Source organism: Ambystoma mexicanum (genome assembly GCF_040938575.1).
Source record: "Ambystoma mexicanum isolate Mex_15411 chromosome 12 unlocalized genomic scaffold, UKY_AmexF1_1 Mex_chr12_unloc.2, whole genome shotgun sequence".
Lineage (NCBI taxonomy): Eukaryota > Metazoa > Chordata > Amphibia > Caudata > Ambystomatidae > Ambystoma > Ambystoma mexicanum.
In genome coordinates, this window is record NW_027182323.1 from 1,550,265 (window position 1) to 1,566,216 (window position 15,952).

General features: G+C 50.0%; 3 non-coding genes across 3 annotated transcripts; 1 reads left to right on the plus strand and 2 right to left on the minus strand.

Moving 5' to 3' along the window:
- The first annotated feature begins 530 nt into the window (after positions 1-530).
- On the plus strand, positions 531-603 carry TRNAV-CAC (transfer RNA valine (anticodon CAC)). The gene has a single exon. It is a non-coding gene; the product is annotated as a tRNA-Val (tRNA).
- A 296-nt stretch (positions 604-899) lies between these two features.
- On the minus strand, positions 900-971 carry TRNAQ-UUG (transfer RNA glutamine (anticodon UUG)). The gene has a single exon. It is a non-coding gene; the product is annotated as a tRNA-Gln (tRNA).
- A 4,543-nt stretch (positions 972-5,514) lies between these two features.
- Positions 5,515-5,586, minus strand: TRNAA-UGC (transfer RNA alanine (anticodon UGC)). Its single transcript has one exon. It is a non-coding gene; the product is annotated as a tRNA-Ala (tRNA).
- Positions 5,587-15,952: the final 10,366 nt, after the last annotated feature.

Consider the following 15,952-nt stretch of genomic DNA (forward strand, 5'->3'; position numbering starts at 1 on the left):
GCCGCCATCCTGCGCCCCCTGTGTCATACTGGGCCCCCTATGTGTCGTCCTCTTTGGGTGTGTGATTCAAATTCATGTGGCTCTCTGGGCATTGCATTTTCCAGGGAAAACAATATCTCTTCTGTTGCTGATAAATCGTTCAGGTGTGTGGCGCATGGTATGAGGTGCATAGGTGGTGGTAGTGATCTAATACAGGGACACTCACCTGTGCCAGGTGCGGGCACAGGTGGTTGATGCAGCACTGGAGACAGATCCACGTTTACAAAGGATTTTGGATTGATTTGGGGCACTCAAAATGAAACAATACATTCCTTTAAAACTTCAAAAGATGGGGAGTGTCCATGGAGTAAGACATATATATTAACGGGATCTTGGTCGCAAGTTTAATCCAGTGTACAATGATCTGTCTGACTTCACTGGCATGGAAGGAGCCAGCTGGCTTAAATGTTACTGTGTTGATATGCCGTGCTTCAGCACCCCCTTCCATGCGCTATCATAATAATGGGAAAGAAAAGCACACGTACAGTTCCGTTTCCGTAGTGTAGTGGTTATCACGTTCGCCTCACACGCGAAAGGTCCCCGGTTCGAAACCGGGCGGAAACACTTTTAGCGAAAGCCTCTTTAATCCTCACTTTTCATCTTCCATAGTGAAGTCCATATGCACAACGTGATATGAACGAACACTATTTTAAAAACTATTTAGTAGCAAAATTAATACAGATTACATTTTTTATAGTGATAGTATGTAAAGAACACGGAACAAAATAAAGTCAGACGAAACTAAGACCGACTTTCGTTCATGATGTATTCGAATTGTAAATACTAGGAGCGGGAATGAATGAAATAAAGGGAAATAAAATTGAGATTCCGAAAAGCGTCTCATTTCAGTGAAAAATGTGAGGTTCCACCGAGATTTGAACTCGGATCGCTGGATTCAAAGTCCAGAGTGCTAACCATTACACCATGGAACCATACACTTAGTGTCACGGTACCCCTAATTTTTAGCTAAGCACAGGTGCCCTGAAATCTGCAGTACTACGAGATTTATGATAGCCTAATGCACCCTTTCCCGATATCAGTAATTCTTAATCATTGGGACTTTGTATTATACTTATGTCTTTGTAAAGAGCTTGTCACGGAGAATGAGTACCTCAGGGAGCACTGAGCAGAGGTTGAAACCCCTTAACATATGCACCTTACCATCTCACCTGCATGGGATTTCATGACTCTTTCTTGCCTTTGGACCACTCATAGAATACAGGCCTGGAAAATTATGTTAATTCCCCATTGCCGTCATGATGCCATTCTGGAAAATGACTTGAAATGGCTGTTGCATTGGGCTCTGTTCAGAAAAGACTCTTGGGTTTTCTCCTCAATTACCATATCTCCAAGTGAGATTAGGCAATTTAGTATCTAGCACAGTCTCTGAACATTTCGAATTTTACAGCTTGTGAAAGATTGATATGATTGTATGAGTGTGGATTATACACAACAGTATGATGTGTTGGCCTTACTACAATGAAATAGGAATAATGTAAGGAATAGTTGAAAAGACTCTTGCTGGGGTGGACTGGGTTGTTGGCTCTTCTGCCGAGTACACCAGGCTGCCCCAGTGCCCACCCATTGGTCTAGCACAAAGGCAATCTCACTAGAACCCATTGCTTGGTTCAAAACGGAGTGAAGATCCCAGGCACGTACCCCATATGTTTCAGTAAAGAGCCAGCCTCCCTTTGAACCATGCCTGCTGAGCCTCCTTAAAGCCCCACATCTTGTTCCAGTAGAGATTCAGCATTCTTGGGACACCCCCACCCCCTTGCCCAGCTGCCAAGTTTTCAGTCTATGTATGTGTGACATTTACATATTTGGAATGTACTTAACTGTTGGGGGGCCGCAGGTGGACACACTGCCGGCCTCTCACGTGCTGGGGGAGCCAGCACCTTGGTAGTTTGCCAGGATCACCCGAACTTACTATTGTTGCAGGCCGGGACCATGATGGCCCATGGGGACATGGGCTTGAGGTGCCGGGGCACTGTGGATGCCGGGAGCATCCTGGGTGGAGGGTGGCCTGGGCGGACCCAGGGCACCATGCTGATGCAGGAGGCCCAGACCAGCGAGACCTGCCGGACCGTGATCACATGGTGTGGGCCTGCAGGCCAGGGCTGGGGACTGGCAGCTGAAAATATTTAACTGTTTCCAAAATCCAGGTCTCACTCCTGCAACCTTCCTGAACCTCCCGCTCAGGACGAATTGTGTATCTCTGGTTTTGGGCTGTGGGGAGTGACATTATCTAATTCTTTTCACCAGCCGGGGCTGGAAACTGCAAACGGGGGCTGCTCTTTTTCCAGCCCTATGTGTCCACCTGCCGTGTTAGGCTAAACACGGGGCTAATTGCTCATGGTCATTTCCTCTGTAAAGAGGATGTTTCTCTGCTCGATCGTTGGTGTGACATCCATCGCTGACAAGACATAAACAAAATGGCCCCCGGGTCTCTGAAGTCACCTGGAAGGTGTGAAGAAGACCTTGCCCTTCCAATCGTGAGTCCCTCTCCCTCGGGACAGCCACCCCTTCCTGTCCTGCTGCCTTTCTCCACCTGGGTTACCTTTGCTTTGTGACCCTTGTGTTTGCCGCCCTGTGAATTGGAGTTGGAGGGGCCTTGGCCCTCCACCATGTTATTGCCTGGTGCCCTCATGCCCCCCTTTCAGGGTGGGTGTGCCATCTCTCTAACATATGACGTCGGGTGCTGCTATGCCCTCATCCCGAGCTTTAACCTGCTGTTGGCCTGGCATTTATCCTCGCCTGAAGCCCATAACAAATTAAGCCCAGGCATAATTATTTACAAAATATTAATATTCAACATGCAAGTCCACACAGACGATCAGTAGCGTACGTGCTTCAACACTTCTGTCCTCCAGCACCCAGCTCATTCTAATGCCATCAGCTCTCTTTTCAACATTGTACTACTTTTGACTGGCCGCAACGGCCAGAAGGGGTTGTCGCCCCTTCGCTGCCCCCATCCTCCTCCTCTTTGCTTCTTCTTTTTTTCTTTTAATAAAACCATGCTCTCTCAATCCGTCGTTAAAATTCAATAATATGTCTGAGCCCACCTGAGATAGGTCAACCCCATCTTTATCGTAGTATCCTGGTACACCCCAATTTATTAGGCCATCCCTAAACATTGAGAAACATGCTCCCCTGCAAAACTTTGTCATGTCCATATTCCATTTTTTCTGGCACTTCTCCACAGCCATGTGTGAATTTGCACCCCTCCATATTTATCTGGGCACGATTCTGGCCATATGAGTCCACAAGCGCCCCCTTCCTCGCTCAATGCCCAGAACGTGGCGCACATTTCCTTAAGCAGCTGCCTTCTTCCCAGCTGTGCCACATCGTTCCCCCCCAGATGGGTTATTATTGTCTCTGGGGGTCACTCTTCACCCAGTAGCGGCTCTCTGACCTCCACCCGGCAATCCATGTGGGACCTTGTCCCAGGAAGCTCTTCTTATTATGCCTCTGAAGATGTTAACACCTCCCATCAGCGTACTGGAACTCTCTACCGGGAGGTCCCCTGCGAAAGAGTGTTTCACCGGCAGCCCTGATATGACAAAGCCACTGTCACATTAGGGTGTCGATCACCAGAGTCATTTTGAAGCATGCAGACATGGATAGTGGGTGCAGTTAGAGTACCACGAGATCAGGCTTAGGTCAAGAGAGGGGTTTTACTGTTTTGGATTCTGTCAGGCCTCCCTACGCATCCTTCCCTCTCCCCACTCTCTGCAGACACAGGCACTCTATATATGACATTGGAAGACAAGGTACACATGTCATAGCAGCCTGGATTGGACACTGACTACATTCTTGTTTTGGGCCAATCTGCTGTAGAATGTTGCCTTTATAAAGGCAGGAAATGTGGTCCTCAGTTGATTCATCTTTGGATTCTCAGAAGAAGGAGAGGAAGGATTCATTGGAAATGTGTTGGGAATGGTTAGTTTATACCAAAGTTCTCTGCCATAGAGCTGAAGACAGAAGGCTTCAGGGCAGAGGCAAGCTCTACTCTCTAACCCACCCAAGGGCACATTTGGGGTGACCAGCTTGCGCAATCTAGCCAATCATTTTTGAAAAGTCTGCACTGTACCATTTGAGCACTTCGAGCGGACTCAACCTGTCTCAGCGCCCATGATCTCGTGGGACCACCAATTGAAACGGCTTGACACTGACTCGATCCAGAAAGAGCTCCAATAAGCCTGACTCGATGCTGCTGAGCCCCAATCACAATAGACATGCGCATTTGAAGAATCTTTGTCCCCCTTGTCTGCCTCGGCACCTCAGTAACTTTTAAGCCACCTTTCTTAGCCATTTAAAAGACATATCCTTGAACATTGAAATGTGCTGCTAAAATCATTGGCCAGCACCCCTGTCTTCACACTGAATGCCCCTTTATTCCCATAGTGTGTATTCTCTCCGTTTCCTTTAGAGAGGTGGGTCTTTATTGTTTTTAATTTGTTGTATGCACTGTACGTATTTCCTAAAGTTCCTGTTTTTGTAGAACCTTGGTTGGGCATTTATTCATGTTGGTACCACCATACTATTGGTGTTTGTGTGCAAATGTAACAGCTCAAACGCCTCAGAAAGAATTTAGACTGCCCTTTGCCACAGTTACCAAAAGAGGCATAGGGGGTATACCTGTCGGGTGTGTCGGCTTCCCCTTTATGACTGCGCTCATTGCTGGTTTAGTAGCAGTCTGGGGCTGAGTAGGTGTTTTGGACACTACTCACCCCTGTGCTCCTACAGAGCAATAGTCATTTCGTCACCCCGAATGTAAAATTTTCTGTTATGCCCCAGCAAGGTTTGTGCCATACAAAACACAATACATACATGCAATAAAACATGCCTGTGCTATGCTATAAGATCCTTGTGCACTGCCACAGTGAGGCGTTATGTATTGCCGTATGCTGAAATGAATGTACTACTGCTTGCAGACGGCGGCGAATCAAGTGCACAGTTTTACTTTGACTATGTACATGTTAAGAGCGTTGAAACAAAGTTTAAAAAAAACACATCAACGAATAGGTTATGATAATTTACAGCTATTTTTAAAGAAAACATTTAATGAATTCTATTTTTCCCTTTTAAAGAACTCCTTCGAGGCACTTCAGAGAAGTCACGTGGAATGTTTGCCTGCCCAATCCTGCCTGCTGCTGCTGCTTCCCATGATCACTTTGTTCTATGCTATCTATATTTGTCAGTCACCATCTCTCCAGGGGTTTTGTTTACTGTGAACCCCATTCGCGGTATTGCTGAGGCAGCTCCGGCTGTTTGTTGTCTAGACAGGGCCCCAGTCTGGTAATGTGAACTAGTCACAAGAAGGATAGTCTTGAAACGTGAGCGACGGAATATGTTCAATGTAGTGAGATGCGACATAAAATTATAGTCCTCTTTACCAGAAACCCAAAGAGGATGTAACAGTATATCCTTTAAATGTTGGCGTTCATGCGTACCCCAAAAAATATATGCACCTGGAGATGCCGGGGATTGAACCCGGGGCCTCATACATGCAAAGCATGCGCTCTACCACTGAGCTACATCCCCTCACCTAAAACACACCATCGTAATATCTGTGCCGTCCGACCCTCGGCCCAGTAATTCTGCAAATGAAATCTAGTTTGTAGAAAAGGTTCGGCAGTGAAATCGAAAGTGATAATCGATGCAGGACCGAGATTGTTTCTGCTATAGGGACTGCTGGTGGCTGTGCTACATCCCTTTACGATAACGTTCCACTAATGTTAGAGTCGGCACGGAGTTTTTTGTATGTGGGAACTGTTTTCATTCTCTATCTCTGTTCTACTTTGGGATGTTTCCTCTTTCGCCTCGCCACAGAAATCAGAAGGAATGTGTCAGGCTTTCGTTTGCCACCACATTCTCATCACCTGGTATAGAGCGAACTTCCCACAATCTTTCTTCTGTTTTATCTCTGTCCGCAGAATATCGATTTTCAGGGATTACAGCTGGCTTCACTAGCAGGAATATGTGTCACTGGTGTTGTGCCACAGAGGGCCGATCCAATAGCAAAGCACCACCACGTGACTGCTTGGCACCATGTGCTGCTGCTTTTAAACAAGCACTGGCAATGCCAACAGTTTGGACTTTTATCTAGGCCTGGGAAAGGCACTTGCCAGGCACCACCCTAGTGGTATTAACTGGCCACTGATGGTACCAGCAGCAAAATGGTGTGTGTACCTGGGTATCTAATAATAGTGCCGGCAAACGTCTAATACTTAAATCTTAAAACACAAGCCATCACAGTAGGCTTTGTCAATGCATGTTTTTATCAAGACTTCAGTGAAGGACACGCATGGTGCTTGTGAATGTAGACTTGGTTACGACATTTTAATTACACCGGTGGCACTTTACTCCTGCAATTAAGACATTAGCCCTCAGAAGACTGCTTTGAAAAAACACTGGCAGACATTTCGAGTGCAAAGCTAGATGGTAAGTCTTGATTAAAGTTAACTCAAAGAGTTCCCATAATTAGGAGTTTTGGGTCTGGAGGGGCAGGACTGGGTGGGAATGGCCACATGGCCATGGCAGTCAATGGGTGGGCAAATAACTAAACAACACTTACAAGCTTTGGTTCCCTCCTCAGATGCCTTTTTCCCCGATCTGGACTCTAATGCAATAGTTTCAGCATATAGGTGGGTGCCACCTAATAGCCCAAAGTAATAAAGGATCTAGGTGGCAACAGTGTCTGCCTCTCAGTGCTGGCACACTTAGGTGAGTGAGGGGAGGTGGCAGGCCCGTCTAGGGTCTGCCGCTGCCCACATCCTCTTCCTCTCTGTCCCATCCACCAAGTTATCTTTTTTTTATTTATTTTTTTACTTTTATTTATTTAGCTTGGCAGCACAGGAACAGGTGAGCTACATACAGGACAAGTATAATCAGAGCAATGCAGGTAATACAAACATATAAAGCAAATTCAAAACCAGTTTGTGCACATGTGGCAGACATCCAAGGTGGGTGTGGGGGCAGTGAGTGAACAATTCCGGAGGTTGTGCGGGAATAGCAGGGGGAGAGGACTGGAGATGTAGAGTCCGAGGCAGAATCAATGGGAGCCATGTATGAACGAAACCTTGACCAAACATCTCTGGGTCTTTAGTGGGTTGGCTGTTGTATAGCCCAGGATTCTTCGGTGTCCGATGCCCATGTGACCGCCCTGAGCCACTGTGCATGGGTGGGTGTGGTAGGCCGAAGCCAGCAGAGTAAAATAGAGCGTACAGCAAGTGGCATGCAAAGTCCAGCCAGGTTTTTGGAATCTCAGCGGAGCTCAGAAAAGTCATGGAAAAGACAACTCATTGGGGATAGGGTAATAGGGTGATCGAGGATAGCTGACATAGTAGCACATACTGCGCTCCAAAATTGAGTGAGACGGGGGCAGGACCAAATCATGTGGATATAGCCAGCGTTGTCGCAGCCACACCTGGGGCACCTTGGGGACAAGTCATTTGAAATGTGGTGTAGTCTGCTCGGGGTGTAGTGGTATCTGTGGTGCACCTTGAATTGGATCAATTTAAAGCGGGAGTTAAAGGATACCTGATGAATACATGCACACATTCGGGCCCATCGTTCATCTGTGATTTCGAGACCAAGGTCATCCCCCCAGGTATGTCTTAACTTGGTAAATGTAGGGGCCGATCTAGCCTGTACCAGGGTGTAGAGTCTGGAAACTTTGCCCCTCATGGGGGTGGGAGAGGTAAGCTCCGTAACTGCAGGTTCATCAGGTGGCAGCACTGGGAAACTGGGGTATTTGTGTTTAAGGATTTTCCGGAGGGGTGACTACTGAAGCCAAGCGGATGGTCTCCGCTTCAAGGACAGTGGAAGATCTGGCCACTCTATGAAGTTACCCTGTTCGAAGAAGTCCCATAGTTGTTCATATCCAGGCTCTGCCCACCGGCGAACGATGACGGGAGGTACATGTGGGACCTCCGGGAGGAAGTTCCAAAGTGGAAAGTTACCATGAAAGGGGTGGGCGATGCCTAGTAATTACCATGTTTTAGATAGGGCCAGAGAAGTAGAGGCCGCCGGGTCAAGTGAGTCTAATACCCTCGGCATGGGCGTGATAACCAGGGAGCAAATATCACGATCGCTGATCGATAGCTTTTCGAGTCTGACATGAGGTGGGGGGTCCAATGTTTTAAACAAGTGTGAAGTGTATTGGAGTTGGGACACCAGCCAGTACTTAAGGAAGTCAGGAGCACCGAAGCCGCCAACCTCCATCGGGATGGTCAAGGTCTTGAGTTTAAGCCGGACCATGTCTGAGTGCCAAAGAAAGGTATTAAGGGTACGAGTCAGCACCCGGAAGAACCAGCCGCTCGGCCACTGGGGGATATTGGCGAACCTGTACAGAAGCTGGGGTAATACTACCATTTTTAGTATCCCTATCCTGCCGGCAAGTGAGATCGGGAGCCTACTCCAGCGACTTTTGTCGTAAGGCTAGTGAGGTATTTTTGGTAGTTCTCTTCAAAAACCTGTTCGAATCGGCGAGACACTACTATGCCCAGGTAGGTAAAGCTTGACTGGGCCCATGTGAATCGCTGGGTATCAGGAGGGGGGCGTGTGCAGGCAGTGAGCGGCAAAAGGGTAGATTTAGAGCAATTTACTTTGAGGCCAGAAACTTGTCCAAAAAGGATATCTTCCAATATCGGAGCCAAATTGGTGTCGGGGGAACGGATGAAGAGAAGGGCATCATCAGCATACAGGGATACTATGTCCGCGAAAGGTTCCATCTCTATGGCAAAGACCAGAGGAGAGAAGGGACAGCCCTGCCTAGTGCCCCTAGTTATTTGGAAAAGGGGGGAGCATCGGTCCTCAGTACGAACCCTGGCCACTGGGTTGGAGTACAGCAGCCCGACCCAGGAAAGGAAGCGGGGCAGAATTTGCATTTTTTAAGAACCCGCCAGAGATTCTCCCACGAGACAGAATCGAAGGCTTTTTGCATATCGAGTGCCACTGCTACTGCATGCAGATTTGGGTTAATCCTGCTTATAATGTTGAAGAGACGCCTCAGGTTCAGAGAGGTGGAGCGTCCCGGAATAAATCCCGCTTGATCGGGGTGAATGATATGCGGCATGTAGGGGGCAAGGCGTAGGGCTAGTAATTTGGCGTACCCGTTGATAAGCGAGAGTGGACTATAAGAGCAGCATTGAGTGGGGGGTTTACCGGGCTTCAGCAAAACGGTTATTGTGGCTTCACAGAGCGAAGGGGGAAACAGACCTACCTCCACTGATTCCTCCCAGAGGGCCATTAGGCGAGGGAGTAGGAGTGATTTGAAGTGTTAATAGAATTCAACGGGAATGCCATCTGAGCCTGGGGATTTCCCTGATGAGAGTGAGTCTATGGCATCCAAGAATTCCCCGGTGGTGAATGGATTCTCGAGACATCCAATGGTCTCAGGGGAGAGGATCGAGAGGGGAAGCTTATCTAGGGAAGACTAGATCTCCCCTGTCGGGACATTGTCTGCATTGGCATATAGGGATTCGTAGAAAGAGAGGAATTCAGAGTTAATATCTTGCAGGGACGTGGCTAGGGTACCATCGGGTCTCTCCACTCCAGGGATGGGAGGGGCACCAAATTCTCGGTGGAGAAGCCTGGCCAGAAGATGGCCTGGGCGTTGACACTCGCCGTATTTCCTCGCAAGTCCCGGGCTGTCCAGGAACCTCAGTTCGCGGTCCGCAAGAAAACGGAATGTGTCAAGTTCCGTACCGATTGATGCCAGGAGTTCCGGAGTTTGGTGTAGCGAGCATTGAGCTTCCAGTGCGGACAGCATGGCTTTGCTTTCAGCAATATTTCTGTGAATTGTTTTAAGGATGCTGTTCTCCTTAGACAGGGCAATACCTCTTATATAAGCTTTGAAAGATTCCCAGAGGGTGGCCTGTGAGGACACTGTGTTGGTGTTAATTTCGAAGAACTCCTCAATGGCGGTCTCCAGCTCTGAGCTGAAGACGGGGTCGAGGAGAGAGTGAGGTTTCATTATCCAGTGTCTGCTGCGGTCACGATCCGGGCCCCAACAAAGGGTAATAGTCACCGGTGAATGAACAGAGAGGGTTCTGGGAAGGATCGATAGGTGAGATATGTTCCTTATAAGTATGTCACACACTAGCCATCTATCGATTCAGGAATATGAGTCATGCACCGAAGAGTAGAAGGAGTAGGAGCGGGAGTCGGGATAGAGAAGCCTCCATGCGTCCACCAGGGAAAGACTGGGGAGAGATGACAGTGTAGTGTAGGCTGCTTTGGAAAGTCGGCGAGGTCTGGAGCCGTATCTGTCAAGGTCTACGTCAAATATCGTATTAAAATCACCTCCCCAGAGGATTATTGTTAGCAGGAAGCTGTCAAGGAGAGACGTGAGATGTGAATAGAACTCCAGGTCGTCGATATTGGATCCATAGATGTTTAATAGGACCACCTCCTTATTCTGCAGACTACCATGGACTAACACATATCTGCCCAGGGGGTCGATCTGTGTAGATATGGGGTTAAATTTAAGGCTCCTGTGAATTAGAGTGATAACTCCCCGGCTTTGGGTAGAATAATTAGTAAAGTACCTCTGAGGGCCCCACATTTTGGCAAATCTTTCACAATACTCGGTGTAGGCGTGCGTTTCTTGTAAAAACAGTATTTTGACCCAATGGCGTTTGGCCTGAAGCTGTAGTTGTTTCATCTTCTTATAGTTTCCCAGCCCCCGCACATTCCAACTCATGAATGTCAAGTTATCCTCAGTTGACAGTTCAGAGGTGGTCATTAGAAGTGACGGATTAACGGGGTGGTGCTCCCCATGATCGGTGCACCATTTGATCAGCCTTGCAATAATAACTGAACAATATTGCCCCATACTCTACCTCCCCTGTGGATACCAAGCCTTTTTTAACATAAAACCCAACAACGCCCACCCCCTCCGACGTCCCGCCCCCAAACAAACAGAGGAATGACAACCCCATGCCCAAACAACCAAATCCAAACCAATGGCATCAACGCCGGGGGGCCTGTGAGCTGGCCTGGCGGCGGTGCTCCGGACCGGAAGGCAATTTAAGGATAAGCATGGTGCCTAGTGATGACATCTTGTGCCACCCGGGTAGGACTCCACCTGGGTGGAAAGGGCATGATCGCAAAATATAGAAACAATTTTCTCACGTATGGGGGAAGTAGCCCCCTAATCAATCAACTAGACCAGGAAGGTGACTGAATTTAACAGCAACTAATAGAGTAAACTAGCAACAGTGGATGAGCGCTGCGGAGAGAAATTGAACCAGAGAGGCGTTCAGTGATAACTACGAGAGTCTCCCATGGGATTATGAGGCCAGCCCTAAGGACCAGAACATACATGTCATAGACCGAAAAACTCGAGTAGGCGGAAGACAGCCCCTTCTCACGCTCATCCACCGGGTAGACATTTCTGTACCAAGTCGGAGTCCCAAATCATGAACAATCAGCCAATAAACATAACATTGACAATGTGTGTTTCAAAAGGGGGTCAGCCGGGGAAATGTTCATCGATAAATCTGGAGGCCTCCTCAGGGATTGTGAAGAAGTAGACCTGGTTGGAATGTTCAATGCTCAATTTAGCGGGGTATAACATGGAGTATTTGACCTGCAGGTCTCGAAGCCTCCTCTTTACTGCCAGGAAGGTTTTGCGTTCACGTTGGACTGCCACCGAGAAATCAGGATATAGATGGATCCTGGCAGCGCCCAGAATGAGTTCACCCTTGGCTCTAGCCGGCCTGAGCAGGGCGTCACGGTCACGGAAGTTTAGAACTCTACCTATAATGGGTCGTAGTGGTGCACCCGGTCTGGGCTTTGCAGTGAGGGCACGGTGGGCTCTCTCGATCGCGAACTATGGGGAGAGTTTTGGAGTCTAACAATTTTAGTAGAGTGCACTCTAAGTAATCCTCCATGGGTACCTTTATGCCATCTTCGGGTACTCCGATAATGCGGAGGTTGTTACGTCTCCAGCGTGATTCGAGGTCCTCGTTCTTTTTCTCAACCTCGGCGACACGGCCAGAAAGTGTGGAGACCTCCGCCCTTAGAGAGCTCAAGTTATCCTTGGTGGTACTCACTCGTGTCTCGATCTCGGCAACCCGGCCGTCGGTCCTCTCCATATGAGCCTTGATAGAGGATATAGTGCCATTCATGTCGTCAAGCTCTCTGTGGAGCGTGGTGAACACCTCCCGGATGTATTCCATCATTTTTTGAGCGTCTGCCGGGTCCGAGGTCGAGGGGTTAGATGGTTCCTACCCGGACACCTCCCCCACCGGCCCCAACGGGGTTTTTGTGAAAATGTTAATTGAGCATTGCTTCTTTCCAGCTCCCTTGGTCATGGCACCAGGCGGAGGGTGGGCCCGAAGGCCTGGGCGGGCGGCAGGAGTGTCGAGGCAGGTCGGGAGGCAGAGGGCAGGACACAGAGGATGGTCGGACAGGCTATTCAGAGCATTCGGGCGCCCAGAGGACGACAGGGTTGAAGTGGAAAGTAGTGCTGTAATAGGATGTGGAGTCTCTGGTCACCACTGCCCGCCAGTTCGCAGGTCCGGGGGGGATCTCCCTGGCCGGCAGTGGTATGAGGGCACTGAGTGGTCAGTGAGTGGATCCCCTGGTGTCGACCGCCCCGAAGATCACGGGTGAAGGCCAAGAACCGGAGATCAGTGTGCCGTGACAGGGGTGGAAGTAGGAGCAGCTATGGGCACTGATGTGGTTGAGCAAACTGGGGAGTCCACTTCCTGTGTCGGAGGAGAGGTCCGCCAAGGCTCCCAGCAAGGCAGTGGTGGACCACAGAGGGGTTAGCAGGACGCCCACGGCCAGGCAGCGAGGAGACAGTCACTGCAGGGGTCTTCGATCCCAGTATATCCAAGTAAAGCAGAGGGTCCAGTCACTGCGCGCCGCGGTAGGGGGGACCAGCCTGGTGCACCACTAACCATGGTCTGTGTGGTGTCCCAACTGATATATGTGGCGCAATGAGCGGGAGGTGTATCACCACGGCGAATACCCCATGCAGGCACTACGGTGGAGAGCAGTAGGATCCACACCAAGAGAAGAGGTCCCAATCCAAGGGCCAGCAGCGGGCAGCGTGTGCCAACACCTAAGTGGTGCACGGGTTAATAGATGACGGCGCCCGAGGAGTCTGTGTCCCCCCCGACAGGGCCCACCAGGTCGCGTTAGGAGCGGGGGCCCTGTGCGTCTGGCAGGGTAGCAGGGCAGCGGAGCGTGACGACAGCCACAGTGGGTCCCGGCACAGAAGGTCCAGGTTCCGGTCGTGAGTCCAGGGAGGGAGGCGACGCGTGCCAGCACCGGCAGCACTACAGTGCGGATGGGCAGAGTGTCTGGTGGGACCCGAAGGGACTCACCGCAGTAGCCAGGAGCGGGAGCGTCCCGCAATCCGGTCCCAGAACAGGAAGCCTCCTCTCCGGATCCACAAGAGGCACTGATAGGCAGCACGCCGCCCTGGGAGAGGCGGCGGAGCAACAGCTCTACATTTGGGGTTGCACCCCGGGGTCCAGTCAGGGGGCTGGTGTCTGCGCACAGGCCGCAACGGTTCCTCGAGGAGTGGGGAGAAGGTGACGCCGCACCGCACAGTGCCCCTCCCCCCAGTAGGCCCCGGATCCTCAGAGTCAAGCCAAATGACTCTGGAGCAGAGGAGCGGGGCAGAACGGCGCCAGCTCCCGGCCCAATTTCAAAGCACTGGATCTCTGCGATAGGGTTGATTCAGGACGCGGGGTTCGAGCAGCACACGCCCGGGTCCTGCAGCAATTTAATAGGGTGGCTGGCCCAGGTTTTAATAGGGCACCAAAGGAGGATTCAAACAGGAAGGCGCCCCACGAAGCGGAGTTCACAATCAGGCGGCCATCTTCTATGAGAGCTACAGCGCCCCCCTCCCCAACCAAGTTATCTGAGTTGTGATGTGATAGAGATGCACAGAGGGATACAGAGAAAAAAAAGATTTCAGTACAGGGAGACAGGATTCAGAATGAGAAGGCAAAAGAGTGGGGACATAATTGAAGAATGCATGAGGAAATAAAGTGGACTGAACTGGAAAACAAAAGGGATTTATACTGAATGGTAAGTGTTATTACTTGGCTAGACTAGCTAATTTGGTTGCATCCTGCCTGAAGCTATTTTCTGACATGGCATTGCATTTTTACTGGCATCAAGGGTAAATTAAAGCCAGTATGATGAGCGTTCCTATATCGCTATACTGGCATATATGGGTGCAGCCAGTCGTGACATGTTTTCTTATTGTGGCATGGCATTTTTACTGACAACGTCAGCAGGACTATGTTCTTATGTATGGATACTGGCATATAAGGGCAAACCACATCAAGGATAGTGGCCCATCACAGCCTCTGAGCGACTAGATCTCATTGCAGTACACTTGCTGTGGAAGCAGACACATGCATGTATGTACGCATGTACAAATGCGTAGACTGTGGCTAGTGTCTGCACTTTGCACAACCACATACACACTCTAATTTCACTTTCTTCTATCATTGGGCTTTGGTAGCTCTGCACTAGTGGTGGAGTTATGAGCTATTAATCCGCGGATTTATGTGCCTCTATTGCTCTTCTTAGGTACTCCTCCACTTATCGATGCTCCATGGAATGTGTCCCTGTTGAGTCTAGCATGATCTCTAGATTAAAAACTGTTACATAGTACCCACTGAACCCTTGCTTTTCAGCTCTTTTGTCTCATCACAAGTATAATCATCCAACCGATTCTTGAGGCCCTGCTTCGCTGTAGCTGTTCCAGGAGACACCTGGTCCTTTGCAAAAGAATAGTGCGAAAACCGTACAGAAACATCTGACCTCTTGAAGACTGGTGTGCACCTTACTTCCTCCCACTTTCCGGCAGGAGATTTATTTATTGATTACGGTAGCGCCACCCACGCTGCAGCATCGCGCTCTCCCTCTGTAAGGCGGCAGAGGTCCCTTAGCATCTACTCTCTTCTTGGGGCACATTTCTTCTGACCGGCGGCGGATGCCGCCTCTTCTGCATTTTACTTTTGCAGCGGATGCTGCTTCATGCGTGTTCTGGTTTGGAGCTGCTATCGCGGAGCTGGGCACTTTCTCCCTCGGCGGGAGCAGGCAAAACACTTGATGGCCGATGCCGCAGTGCTGCAGGCTGACCCGCACTCCGGCTGCACAAGCACCCTCTTCACACACGGCTGCGGCCAGGGAGGGTCTGCCGGTGGGTCACTGGGCATCCACTCTCTCCTTTTCTTGTGGCAGTGGGTGCTGCTTCCTTTTCTTTCTCCTGCGGGCAACAGATTGTGCTGCAGGGGTCCGTCTTCCTCGTCGCCATTGGTGGGGGGCGACAGTGGACACACGGCCAGCATCACAAGTGCTGGGGGTGCCAGCATCTTGGTAGATTGCCGGGATCACCCAGACTTTCTGTTGTTGCAGGACAGGATCCCAATGGCCCATGGGGACATGGGCCTGGGCGCACTGTGGATGCCGGGAGCATCCTGGATGGAGGGTGGCCTGGGTGGACCCAGGGCACCATGCTGAACTGGGGGGCCCCTATGGGACTCCCGAGAATGGGAACTTACCACCGTTGCTGGCACCCGTAATATCCCGGTAACACACGGATTTCAGGCACCGGTAATGGTAAGGTGAGTTTGCTGGTAGCCGGCCGGTGGCTCAGGCGGGTTACCGGCCAACTCATAATGAGGCCCAATGTCTTTTGGACTGACATACTCCTGCCCGTATTGGAAGTGAAAGAGCTTGAGGGACTGGTTAATCTTCTTTATGGCCAAAGCTGTCTGAACTGGTCAGGGTGCGGAGTAACAGCTCTCCTCTAGCCCTACACCAGCTTAGGTTTCCTAGGAGTCAGCCGTTAGTAAAACTCTATGTATGGAGCCACTGGTGATGATGGTTGACCAGCTGGGATTCTTCATGAAGCAGTGTGTGCAAGATG